This window comes from Canis lupus, chromosome 19 (assembly GCF_011100685.1).
Source record: "Canis lupus familiaris isolate Mischka breed German Shepherd chromosome 19, alternate assembly UU_Cfam_GSD_1.0, whole genome shotgun sequence".
NCBI lineage: Eukaryota > Metazoa > Chordata > Mammalia > Carnivora > Canidae > Canis > Canis lupus.
The window spans coordinates 16,873,023-16,887,177 of NC_049240.1; positions in this window are offsets into that span (position 1 = coordinate 16,873,023).

A 14,155-nucleotide genomic window follows, 5' to 3' on the forward strand; every position below is an offset into this window, starting at 1 on the left:
TGGGAACTGTTAAAAATGCAAATTCTTGGACTCCACCCAGAGCTACTGAATCAAAAACTATGACGATGGGGACTCACCAATACATGGTTTCACAAGCTATTCAGGTGATTCCACTTGAACTTGCACACTCAATTTGAAGAACCACCAGATTAAAGAGGAACAAGATTGGAGGAAGAGTGACTATTAGGAGATTCTTACTATGTAAGAATACACTAATAGTTACAATGTGAGCTGTCAGATTCAGGTGTCATAGCAGAGGCACAGACCAATTGCCATATTTATTCAGGGGAACAGGTAAGGCTCTAAGATAAGCTTTTTCGTGGAGAGGTCATTTGAGCTGAACTTGTAGACCTTAACTCTTAATTGATTATCCTATGTGTCACTTTTTTTCTAACTGTATTTCTGATCATAGTTTTGAAAAAAAAAATAATTGTCACACTACGAGCTTTATATAGCAACTACAGAGTAATCCATCTTCATAGTGAATACTCATCTCACTGAGTATTGTATCACAAAAAACTGTTCAGAGTCACTGACTCAAACACTTGTACACAATATAGATAAAATTCACCCAAGAGAAAGAAAGGTCTAAGAATTATAGGACATTTTTAATGCTGAACCTCTTATTTTAAAAAATTGTTCATATATAATCTAAAAATGATGAGAGATATATTTATGACTCAATGAGATTTTTTAGCTTATAAAATTATATATATATACACACACATACATACATATATGTATACGTGTGTGTATATGTACATATGATATTCTTGTCTTTAGAATTTGCGGATATTTATATATGTTTGCTAGAGAAATTAGCTGTAACATAAGTTGAACATAGCATTGTGTCTGTTTTTTTCCTCCCTCCCTCCATTCCTTCCCTCTCTCCTTCCTTCTGCCTCTTTGAGCTGTGACCAATTAGATCATAAATCCTTAAGGAGAAGTGAGTTTCTTTTGACCATGTAGCCCAGAATTGGTGCAAAGTAATAATTAAAATTGCATGTGATTCTTTTTGTGTATAGTCAAATGGAAACTTTGCTAAGTTTGCTTTTCTTCATGTTTACATATTTTCTAGCTGGCTGCCAAAATAGAATCTACTTTTTGTTTTTTATTCCATTGACTTAGCACTTACTTTAATAAACATTTCTGACATTTTTAATGCCTTATTATACTTGATTTGTTATAAGTAGCACCTACAATATTTAATTTCTAGAGATAGCGATGCTAAGATTTCAGTGGTCTAAGTAAAAAAAAAAAAAAAAAGCCCTGGAACTTAATTTTTGTATATGTATCATGTGTATGTATTTAATTTTCTTTCAATATAAATGTTCTTGTATAAAATAAGGCCAGTGTAAAATGTTCAGAAAAATCACGTAAGGATTAATCGTAAGAAAGCTGAACAAAGAATGGACTTTGCCAAGTCTTAAAAAGCCAGCTGTATGCATCTGCTTGTTAGCATGTAGCATTATTCTGAGCTGGGAATTGTGTACACTTCACAGTATACATGGGCCATTTGTCCTGGGAACATATTTTGTGACTGCCAAAACTAAACAGAGTTAGCCAGTTCCCGTGAGAGGAACATGATGGTTCTGAAACAAAAGGGAAAAAAACTGAAAATAGAGGACAATCCTCATTGTTAGGGTGGGAAATGAACTGGAAACAAGAAAAAAATATGAATCGAATCAATTAAACTACTTTCAAAAGTTTTTTTCAGAACTTTTGAATTTAACGATTATTAATAATGACAGTATATTGCAGGGTACTGTTTTTATTTTAATAAATATCTTGCTAAATAACACGTTTAGTTAGGGCAATTTAAAATACTGAATTTATGACATTCAATGATGTAGTATACCATACTATGTTTTAAATAAATATATTACTATTCAGTTTAAAACTGAAATTAAAATTTTGAATTGCTCATCTATGGTAAATATAGAATCAATCCTACATTAGTTCTTATTACCTATTGGTTAGGATTAGATTCAGATGATTACAGCAAAAACAACCGAACAATAACAGAAAAACGCAGACAGCTGAGCCTACATAAATAAATAAAAGCCTAGATATGTGGTCCGAAGTAATCAGTCCTTTGCTGGAGTGGCAGCTCCAACAGGTCTTCAGGACCTCAGACTTTATTCAAGCTTCAGGCATGGCTGTCCTTCAAGTGCTACTGTCTCCCCATCAAGAAGCCTCTACAACTCATCAATATTCCAGGCAACGGGATGGAAGAAGCAAGAAATAAAGATATCCTCTTCTCACATGAAAATATTATCATGCTACGCTTCCCAGATGCATATATTTTATATTACTGCAAACATATTATAAATGGAAATGTCGTGCTTTTGGATTCACAATTTTTTTTCATATCCATAGTTCTCACTGCAATCGTCCCTTCATACTCTTGAATAGGTATGCCTAATTATTTAGCTTGCTCCTTATTCTTGGACATTTTTTGGCTCTGTTTTCACTTGTATAAATAAAATGTAGTGTTTTCATACAGAGAGTTATCTTATGTGTTATTTTCAAATGGGTGAATCTTACAAAATGGAAATGCTAGAACAAATATGCAAATATTTTCAAAGCACAGTACTTGAAACATATTGCCAAATGATTTTTCAAAAGGATAGTGCTAATTTAGCTTGCTATCAACGAAGTATGACTTACTTTACCATTGTTAGTATGCTCTCCAAGACCATTAGACGTTACAACTTTAAATGGTTACTTTAATAGGTGAAAAATTGTACCATCTGCTTTTTTTCTAATTCTATGTATTGCTTCTTATTGAGATTGCAATCTTTTGAATAAGTTGGTTAACTAAGTGTACTTTCTCTTGAGGGAATTGACTAATTGAATTTTTTACCTAGTCATTGGAACACCTTTTTCCAATTTTAAAATAAATTTATATTTAAAAATACTTTTTTCTTGTTTGTTGTAAATATTTTTCTAGATAGTCTTACCGTTTTAAAAACTTTACAATAGCTCTGAATTTTTAGATAGCTAAAGGTTGATTACTTTAGCATTTCTTCTATTGTTCCTATATTTAGGAAACTTAGGTATTTATCAACTTACATTTTCACCAGTGCTTCCCTCAAACAATTGATGAAATTTAATTTTCTTTTTTCTGTGGCACTTTAGACACAGAATTTTATTGCATAGTGTATAATGTGGACCAAATTGCTTTATCTAATTGCTATTGGGTTGACCTAGCAACCTTTAGAAAAGCTTTTAATCTTAATATTCCTTGTTATTTTCTTATAGCATATTTCTCATGCTATGAGAAAAGTTTATATAGAATTGAGTCTATTTGGGGCTTTATGATTTAATATCTCTTCATGACTGTTCACATATAAGCACTTCACCTTCAATTAGAATTATTTAAATCATGTGCTCACTTATTATTCATTCTTGATTCATTCATTCATTCAACAAGTATTAGTTGAATATCTTCTTTGTAAGCTAATGCTAGGTATAAAGTAGTAGATAAGACATGGTTTTGATTCTTGTAGAAGTTACATATTTTCTGGTAAACAACCTGAGTATATACATTACAACTCACAGGACATGACCTTGAACAAAGAGTGTCATGATGTAGAAGCTCAGCACTTAAATATCAATTTTCCATGTATTCTGTTTGGATAAAAAAACAAAAAAACATGTCTCATCACTAGAAAATGTCTATCATGGATTTCCACTCAGACAATGGAACAATAGGAACAATGACTAAAGAAAAAAAGCACTTGTCCTACTGACAACATGCAGAACAAGTATTTTCATTTTACTAATAAAGATGACAGATTTTAATTAATCAACCAAGGACTCTTAGATGTTTGGACTCTTTTTTTCTCATCGTGTACTGTAGTGAGAGTGACCGATCTCCCCCTGAAATGTGTCAGAGATTCACTATAGCACTGATGGCAGCCTTGAAAGATTTCCTCAGGGGCTCCCAAAAATATGTTTTCTCTTCCCTGTGTTAATTCCTTCTAATCACTCATAATTCTTTGGGCTCGATCTACTTTGTTGCCTCCTAGTCTGATTTTAAATGGAAATCCCTATAAATAGTTTCACATAGACTACCTGGAAAAGGAGAATTTAAGGATAATTGTTAGAAGTGAGGAGGGTGGTGGGTGGGGGGATGCGTAATTAGGTGATGTGCATTAAGGAGGGCAAGTAATGTAATGAACACTCAGTGTCATATGCAACTGATGAATAACTCAACTTTACCTCTGAAACAATGATACACTATATGTTAATTAATTGAATTTAAATAAAATTAAATTAAAAAAGAAGTGAGGAGATGTGGTTATTACACAATACCACATATAGTGTATTTACAGAATTTATTTCAAGCTTAGCCAGGGAATGAAATATTTTTGCTTATTATCTTTGATGAGTAGATAGTAGGACAAATATACCAATAATAAATCCTTGTTTTTAAGTGAATTTTTATCATAGGAAGTTCTAAAAAATTGTATCATCCAGTTACTGTAGATAATTAGACAATATTGTTAAACAGAAATGAAATAACAGGATTTTCTGTAATGCAATTGCTCATAGTAAATTATTTTTGAAGTATATATTTTGATGTATTATTTTGATGTATATATTTTGGACACTGCCCCCACATATGTATAATAATTGTTATACCAGTGTTTATAATTTTTATAAAATAAAAATAAAACATAAACACTCTCCCTTACCAGTAATATATGTATTTCCAGATTGTAATTTTAATAACATCATATCACTTTATTACTTGAATGAAACAATTTAAATATGTAGGCATTTTTGTGCATTTTGAATAAAACTTACTGAAAAGCTATAGAATTGCCAGCTGATGATTTAGGGTTGGCAGCAACCTAAAGAAACATTAGTCCAAATAGTTACTGCACCATTTAATGTCATAGAGCTGGATGGTATAGAGTTGTTTCATTTAGCACAATATAACATGGATATGAGTTGGAGAAACTGTCTTAAAAGAAATTACAACAGATAGGGGAGAAAGGAAAAGATATGAAGAGCTAAGAATTAATGTGTAAAGCTAACTCTCATCAAATGAAAGAATTATGACACTGATAGGGCAGGTGAATTTTAGACTCTCGGATTGATAACTCTTGTTATATATACATTCCTTTGATGTCACTTAGTATTTTGAAGTGTTTTCCACTATGCAAGAATCTGAGACTACTTCTATGAATTTTATTCAAGACTGTAACACTCATTTTCCTATTGTACTCATATTTCAGAGACTAGCAGTTTTCTAAAATTACTCAGTGATCAACACTGCATGTAAATCAAGTCTTTCTTTTATTCATGTTCACTGAATATAGGGCAAAGTTGCTCTTATCAATGACCAATAAGATTTAAAAAAACATAAAATGATCACAATTTCTTTGAACCAACATTTAAATACTTTTGTTTTTTGTTAATTCTATTTTTAATTAGCTTTTCTTTATGCTGTACATTTGATGATTAAGAAAGTGATCTACTATCTAAATGATTATGAATCATAGCTGGTGATTGTAAGCCAGTCTATATTAGGGCATGAGTTGCTGGTGTTAAATAATATTGGTTTTTGGATACTGTCTCTTCAAAAATGACTATATGATGCATTTAATTATTCAGTAACAGTTTTCTTTGAATGTGGGTAATTGCTAATTCATTGAAACAGCAATGCAGCATTGTAACTACAGACTAAGAAAAAATAAGAAACAGAAAACCTGTTTCTTGGGAATTCCCATTAGCCTGGTATGTCTGCTAAACATCTAGTTGGAAATATTTGAAATCACATCAATGCATATCACAATGTAAATATGCAGCTGTTGGTCCTTTATCTATAAAAGAAGAATGCCTCTCTGGGAGTAAAATTTTACAAATTCAAATTAGTTTATCCAATGTTCAATTTCACTTTTTTTTATCAGTGAAAAGCAATTTTGAGAGCAATGAGTTATTTTGCTGTATTCTTATCAGTTTATCTTGACTCAGACTATACTTTAAAATCAAATTTATCTCATTGAATTTTTAAAGCTAAAATTTGGTACATAAATTATTAAAATCCATAGAACTATCAACCAGCCACTCTGTCAGCTAAAATTTTTCTTTAAGAATAACATCATTTAAAAAAATAAATAAATAAAAAAAAAAAAAAAAAAAAAGAATAACATCATTTTTTTCTAGGGACTCCAGGTGAGATAAGGCACTAGAGTGTTTCCCCCCCCCCCCCAATTCTATTCCTGTGCTTATATAAGGTATCTAGATTTGCCTCCTGTTTCATTTAAAATGCATTTCCATTTAGCTGTTGCGATAACCTGGATCCGTCTCAATCAGATAAGGCAGATGGAATTTTAAAAATGTTTATAGTGTTTATTTATGCTATTAAAGCACCTTTGCAATTTCAAAACTGGATTTGTAAGCTAAATGCTACAGCCACAGCCCATCTCGTCAAGCTCTCACCCTTATTGAACTGTTTGTCTGGGAGAGCTGCTAATTTATCTCCCTTTGGGTAACTGGCAGCTCTCAATGCAAAGGAAGATCCTGTGTTAAGTGATGGTGGGGGTAGAGGAGATCAACTGGAGGAGACTCAGACTTAGGCTACCTTTGACTCTATGATGTGTAAAATCTAAAAAATTCGCTGGCCTAGTACATTAGCTATTTATTCAGAGGAGAGATGATGGGAACCTGGCAGGATGTGCAGGAAATGGGCAGCTGGGAAGAGAGGGCATGAAGGCTCCCAGCCTGGCATCCTCACAGCCAGAGAACCAAGCAAAGGGGATTACAGCCCTGTGCCAGGCAGATGGGATCTGTTAGCCTCCGTGGACTCTGACAATAGATCATAAAGGAAAGCTGCCTCCCTGTTCCCAGACAATGAATGAGATGACTGCTGGGACTGCAGGCTCTGCAAGGATTTGTAAAGCAGGAGGGAGGGATATCTTTAATACGGCTCGACTCAGACTTCTGCCATCATCTTGGGCTATGAGCTATGAATCTGGGTAATTCTTTTTCCTCTTGCCCTCCCCAGCACTCAATTTCTAAAAAAAAAAAAAAAAAAAAATTGTTTTCATGGATATTTTCATTTGTTCATCCATTTATTCTTTCCTGTACATGTATTGAAAGGCCAATCTATACTAGGTAAAATACTAGCCCAAGGGGACAGAACAATCTGCCCTACAATTCAGGAAAGAAAACAAACATAAAAACACAATAAAAAAAAAAGTAGAGAAAATGCAATTACATTGTACTGACTCCAAACCCGATGTTCCCTAGAAACCCGAACTATACCCCTCAGCCTGTGTTTTACTTCTTTGTCAACAATGATTCAGAGTGAGGTGTTATGGCTCCAGGTTTAGGCAGTTTCTCTGGAACAGCCTATATTTTCCTGACCATTGCTTGAAAACATAGATATTTTGACAAGTTTTTTTCATTTTAATATTGAGAACTTTGTAAAAGAAGGTTGAAATATGTCATAATTATAAATACAAATGAAGAGATGCCTGGATGGCTCAGTGGTTCAGCATCTGACTATCGCTCAGGGCATGATTCTGGGATCCAGGAATTGAGGACCACATCGGGCTTCCCGCAGGAAACCTGCTTCTCCCTCTACCTATGTCTCTGCCTCTCTCTGTGGGTTTCTCATGAACAAATAAATAAAATGTTTATAAATAAATAAATACAAATCAACATACAAGATGATGGAGGACATCATTCCCCTAATTTTAGAGACATTCCTTGCTATAAGAACATCAGAGTCAGAGAAGGATGACATTTCCCATTAGAGAGGATAGGATAGTTATGAGTGAGGAGGAGATGGAAAGTCATGGAGGAGAGTGTGCATGGGAATTGTACATAGAAATTGGGTACAATCTTAGCTTCTAAGAAATTAAACTTTGCAGATGGAAGAAATGTCTCCAGATGAATTTTAAGAAGTCAGGCTGAATTAAGTGCCCTATAAATCCTTTAAACTTCTCCCAAAGAAAAACCCACAGTAAAGATATGTATGATCGTTCAAATTTGTTGTAGTGACATTTCCTTTATGTAAATCAGTACAGATATTAGGCTACAGGTCTGCTTAGCTGTGTAAAGTTACACAGACATTGATGACATTCTACTGCCTGGGAAGAACAATGGTTTGGAAGTTAGGCACCTGAGTCACACACCAAGTTCTGAGCAAGCTATTTCCTCTTTCTGGGTTTCTATTCTCATTAAAAGTAGGACTTTAAAATCTCTAAAGAAAAATTTCAGTTGTCGTAGATAAGAAGAAAGAATGATTGCTGAGGAACTTTGGTCAGGGCTTCTCTGGTGTGTGTGTGTTCTTAAATTTTAATCTTTTGAAATGTTCTCCTTATAAGCAGCTTATCTGCACGGGAAATACCCAAATAGAATCTTTGCCCATGTGCCCTGGAAGCTGGGAATGGCCAGCTGAATAGCTATCTGTCCATTACAAAATTCCAGGAGGAGGCCCTGATGGCAGGTGAGTAGAGGACAGTCTCTCTTCTAGGCATGTGAAAAGAACACATACAAGAGAAAGACTTGAACCTAGCCTGCTTTACTCTGACCTTATATTATTATTATTCCCATCAAATACATTTCCACAATAACAGTCACAACAGTATTCTTCATAGAAACTGTATTAAGCCAGCTTCATGTTGCCATGAAATCTGAAAGATTGAGGTTTTACAAGAGACTCATGTTCATTGAGAGCCCATCTTATGATGGACACCGTTTTAGCCATTTTTTTTCCTGTAAGATGCTTTACTTAACATATCATTTAATCCCGAAGACTACTTACTCCATGGCAAAGGAGACACGTATCCATATTTTGACAGATGAGGACAAAGCCTAAAGTCCCAGTGCTTAAAATGTCAGGAATGGTATATCTCATAACTCTCAAGCCTATGTTTGTTTTTTCCATTCCATTGCTTTTCACATAATAAAGTTGCCTTGTCAGTACCTGTGGTATCATTGAGACTATGAGCTAAATAAAGGAAAAGTTCACTGGGATGCTATAGGGATTAAAATTATTATGTACCTATCAGTCAGATATTATAATTTGTCTGATGAAATGGCACATTTTCTTTCTGGAACAATAAGGATAATCTATTGCTATGCAATCACATATAGGTACAAGGATAATCTATTGCTATGCAATCACATATAGGTACATATGCTTACTAAATAAAAAGTAAGATTTTCATGTTGGCCACAGGTAGTTATTTAAGAATTTATTTTTGAACTTATTCCAATTTATTAACTTAAATGAACCCACAGTTACTGTTTTAAAACCATACAATCCAATAAATAAGTATATAAAGTGGTTTCCTCCATCATCAGGCTTTGAGATGGAAGAGAGATGAATCTCTGTATGATTCATCTCTATGACCCTAAAGCTTAGCTCTGGAATCCTGGTGATAAATATCTTATTTTCTTAAAGGTAGAGTAAGGAGAAGAGTGCATATATTTTTATATCATTTTTTCTTAAATACATTGAGAACAATATGCTTGATGAACAACATCTCACATTAGGCAATCTATGTAACAGTTCTGAAAGTGTAGGCTTTGGTCACGCTGCCTGGGTTTAAAATACAGTTCTGCGATTAACCAGCTGCATGATCTTAGGAAAGTCTCAGTGTTTCTTACCTTTTGATATGGGTTGATAATTGAACCAATTTCTCAGTGTTTTTGTGAGAATAAAATGACTGAAAAAATCTACTCAGTTAAGTGACTAAAAAATAGTAGGTATCAATATTTAATATTCTTATTAAGTGAAAAAACTAGCTTTAGATTCACTAATAAGCAAAGAAATGTCTCATACTACACTATTAATAAAGACATACAGAAGAAATATTTTTAGCCTGATCCAAAAGATCATATTCTGCACTTATTTTCTGAATTGCATTTCTGAAAAAGATTCATGGCAAGAAGAAGAAAAAAGGATTAAAGCATATTTCAGGGAATCATATACTTTCTCATTATTATTCCATTCTCACTGCTTTCTAATTCAGCCTCTAAGTTGAACTGAAACCCCAAGCCTCCTCCAATCTTTTGATCAACTCAAAGTTTAATCCTTTCCATTTTAGCTGGATTTGCACTAAGAAGAGACTGTTGAATTATAGAAGACAACTCAATCTTCACTAGACATTAATGTCTTTGAGTTTTGGTTTTCTTTTTTTTTTTTTAATTTCAGGGGATCCTCATGTCAAAATATCTTTCTGGAATTTATGAAAGATAAAAAGTAATATCCAAAAGAAAGATTATTTTTGAAAAGTGAGGTAGAGGTCAGTAAAAGCTTCATGAACAAAAACAAACTAACCATGCTTTTGTGTTAGACGCAAAATACTGTCATTATCTTTTTTATAAGAACCTCACTTTTGACAATGAAGAAATAAAGTACCCAAGAAAACATTTTCCTGACTAGAGTCTTTTATATAAATAAATATATTGCCCCTTTCCTGTCCTTCTCCACCAGTGTTAAACAATGGCCACTTAGAAAGGAAATGATGTCAACACCCTACTGATAAAAATCAAACTGCACTGGAGAAAACACAGTGAAACACAACAGAAAAAAAAAAAAAAACCCGCAGTTTTCTAACTTCTGTAGTTTGTCAGGGTAACTCCATGAAGAGCAGTCAATTATTAAATTTAGAGGATACTACCACTACCTCCTTACCTGACTTGAGTTTATGGTGGGTGTACAGCTTTAAAATATGCATTTTTCAGCAAAAACAACTAAGAAATCCAAAGGGAAAGGTAAAAGTAAAAGGTCTTTGGCAAATAGAATGTATAGCCTTAAATGTATGCAACTTTTTAAAAATTAAATCTTAAAATTTGACTGGCGTCCCGACCCTTTTCATAGCTATCCATTCTGGAAAAGGCTTTCAGCAGAGTTGACAAAATGATTGTGCAAAATATCTTGAAGACTATTTATCAATTTAATGATACTGAATAAATGCTTGGCGGAACATTCAGACTATGGATAAAAGACAGTATAAAATATGTGAAGAATGATCCCATACCTGTAGCAAATTTGCAGTGTTAGAATTTAATGTGTTGCAAATCAACCTTCTTCTCAAAGAAGCGATTTCTCCCATGGATGTTCTAGTTCTTCCTGAATAAGCATATATCTGGATGACCTGATTTGCCAGCTTGAAGAACCAGGAAGGTCAAATATGTTTTTAGTCTTTTAAATTAATGTCTTGCTTCCTCTCCAAATTAATTGCTCTTGTTCAAACTATTTAGAAGAATAAACTATTATAATAGTAATAGGTTTGAGATATTTTGCCATCAGCATTTCGTAGTTGAATATTAGCCAGATGTGGTGATTATAGGAAGCCCTCAATTGTATCTGCATTTAAATATTTAAATATTTAAAACCTTTTGGGGCTCCTGGGTGGCTCAGTTGGTTAAGTGGATGCTTTTGGCTCAGGTCATGGTCACAGGGTCCTTGGGATTAAGCACCCCATCAGGCTCCATGTTCAGTGGGAAGCCAGCCTGCTCAGTGGGGAGCCTGCTTCTCCTTCTTCTGCCCTGTTCATGCTCTCTTTTTTGTGATATCTCTCTCTCTTGTGATCTCTCTCTCTCCCTTGTGATCTCTCTCTCAAAATAAGCAAAATCTTAAAAAATATTTAAAACCTTTTATGTAAGTGTCATAACAAAGCAAAGCTAATCTTGGTAATCATTGCTGTCTTTCAGACAAGACAATGATATCCTAAACTGTACCCCAGTGCTATAAAGAGAGGAGAAGGATATTGTTTAAAGTGGTTGGTGTGGGATCCCTGGGTGGCGCAGCGGTTTGGCACCTGCCTTTGGCCCAGGGCGCGATCCTGGAGACCTGGGATCGAATCCCACATCGGGCTCCCGGTGCATGGAGCCTGCTTCTCCCTCTGCCTGTGTCTCTGCCTATCTCTCTCTCTCTGTGACTATCATAAATAAATAAAAATTTTAAAAAAATTTAAAGAAATAAAATAAAATGGTTGGTGTCATTGGATCACCAGAAGCAAGATGCCACAACTCACGCCAAATCCAAAATATCCAAAAGAAATGTGAAATGCTTTCAGTGCCAGAACTCTCAGTTCTTCATTTCCCCTGATATCAAAGGTATTATTTTAATTAAAGACCAGGCAAGCATGGAAGACCCAGTCACCACCACAATTTGAGAACTCAAGGAAGCAGTAAGGCCAAAAAGATGACCCTCTAGGGAGCTCCAAGTGTTCCTTTTTTTTTTTTTTTAAAGATTTTATTTATTTTTTTCATGATAGACAGAGAGAGAGAGAGGCAGAGACACAGGCAGAGTGAGAAGCTCCATGCTGGAAGCCCGACGTGAGACTCGATCCCGGGACTCCAGGATCACACCCTGGGCGGAAGGCAGGCGCCAAACCGCCGAGCCACCCAGGGATCCCCCTCCAAGTGTTCCTTTCACAAAATCCTCTTCTTTCCAGTAGTCCCAGGTTGCACAGAGTCTGAAGTCACGAGTTCTCAAGGAGAACGTAGAGTGGAGTATTAGCCCTTGAAATGACCTTGGAGATTCCTCCATTGGCTTAATGCTCTCTATGGATAAAAAGACCAAGGTACAAAATAATAACAGTAACAAAAAAATAACAGTAACAATTACACACAATAATGACTTACTCTGTTGTCATATTCTAAGTAGATTCGGTCTATACAATGAGCAGACTAAGTAAAAAGAGAAAGAAAAAAAAGCTTAATCCACATCTCACTCTGAGACTGAACTCAGTATCTTTTCTAGTATATTGCTTTTTGTTTCTTGAAGAATTTGTTAAATCAACATTGTTTAATTATATATAACCTAATACTTAAAAAGAAAGTTAAAAAAGGTATAAATAATAGGTTTGTGCCTCAGTCATGGCTGTTTCAAATCAGGAAAACAAAATTTGAAGTGTATCTCAATAACAGAAAAATTGGAAGGAATTATGACAAGTTCAAAAGGACTCTGGGACAATTACTCAGGGAAATAAAAAGCTCATCTGCACTGCACCAGTTTTTATCTTCTGAGTATGCTTATTAACTTTATCAATTTTGAGGGTATTCATAAGGAGTTAGCTTGCATGCTACTATTGTGACAAGCCTACAACCTGAAATTCTTAGGACAAATTTATTGCATATGAATTTCCAGGAGACTTTTTAATTTATCTCTAGGGACTTTGAAATTAAGGAGTGGAATATTAAGGATGACTTTCAGTTTTGTTGTTGTTGTTTTTTTTCCAAAAACTATTTTGAAATACTCTTGGATTTTTAAAAAATATATATATTATAATAATCTTATAGCAACCTGAAACATATGTAAATGACATAATTTGATACTAACTGCTGAAGGAAGGAAGAAAGAAAATAATTATGAAGTGATAGAGCCAAATGATGGAGTCATATAATTTCATGATTTGAGATTCTACTTGAAATTGGAGTCTGATAAACCTATGCTGAATTACATCTCAATTACTGGCCAGCCCTACAATCTTAAACCTCATTCTGCATCTATGTCCATGGATTAGGCAAAAATCAATATCTTTGTTGTGAGGATTAATATAACATATTATATATTAATATACATATTATATATTATAGCCTCATATAGTGCTATATTGGCTAGATTATAGTATTCAAAAGATAATTTTATTTCATGTTGTAATGTTATTTTATTGATTTTATTATTTTTCTGCTATAGATATTCTGCAAGAGGACAAATATCATCTAACTACATGTGTGAACATAGACTGTGAAGACAAAGATGTAGAGCATCACTCTGAGAACTTGTTTCGCTGGTAATACTTGAAGGATTTTAGGAATTTACCAGGATTTTAGGAACTTACTGGTAGTTACATGAACTAAGGGAAACTGGCACTTCTTCCAAATCAAGCAAATGTTCTAATTTTGAAACAAAACATCATGGTCAATTCAGAGACAGAAAGAAAAGGGGGTAGGGTCTATGTAATGATACACAATAAACTGGTAAGTTTGCCTCTAGGAAGGAAGAATGGGGAACAAAAGCGGGAGAAGACATAATTTCCACTTTTTTCTCTGTTATAGATAGAATGTTTGTGTCCCTCCAAAATTTATTATATGTTGAAAGCCTATCACCTAATGTGATGACATTAACAGGTGGGACCTTTGTGAGGTAATTAGGATTAGATGAGGTCATGAT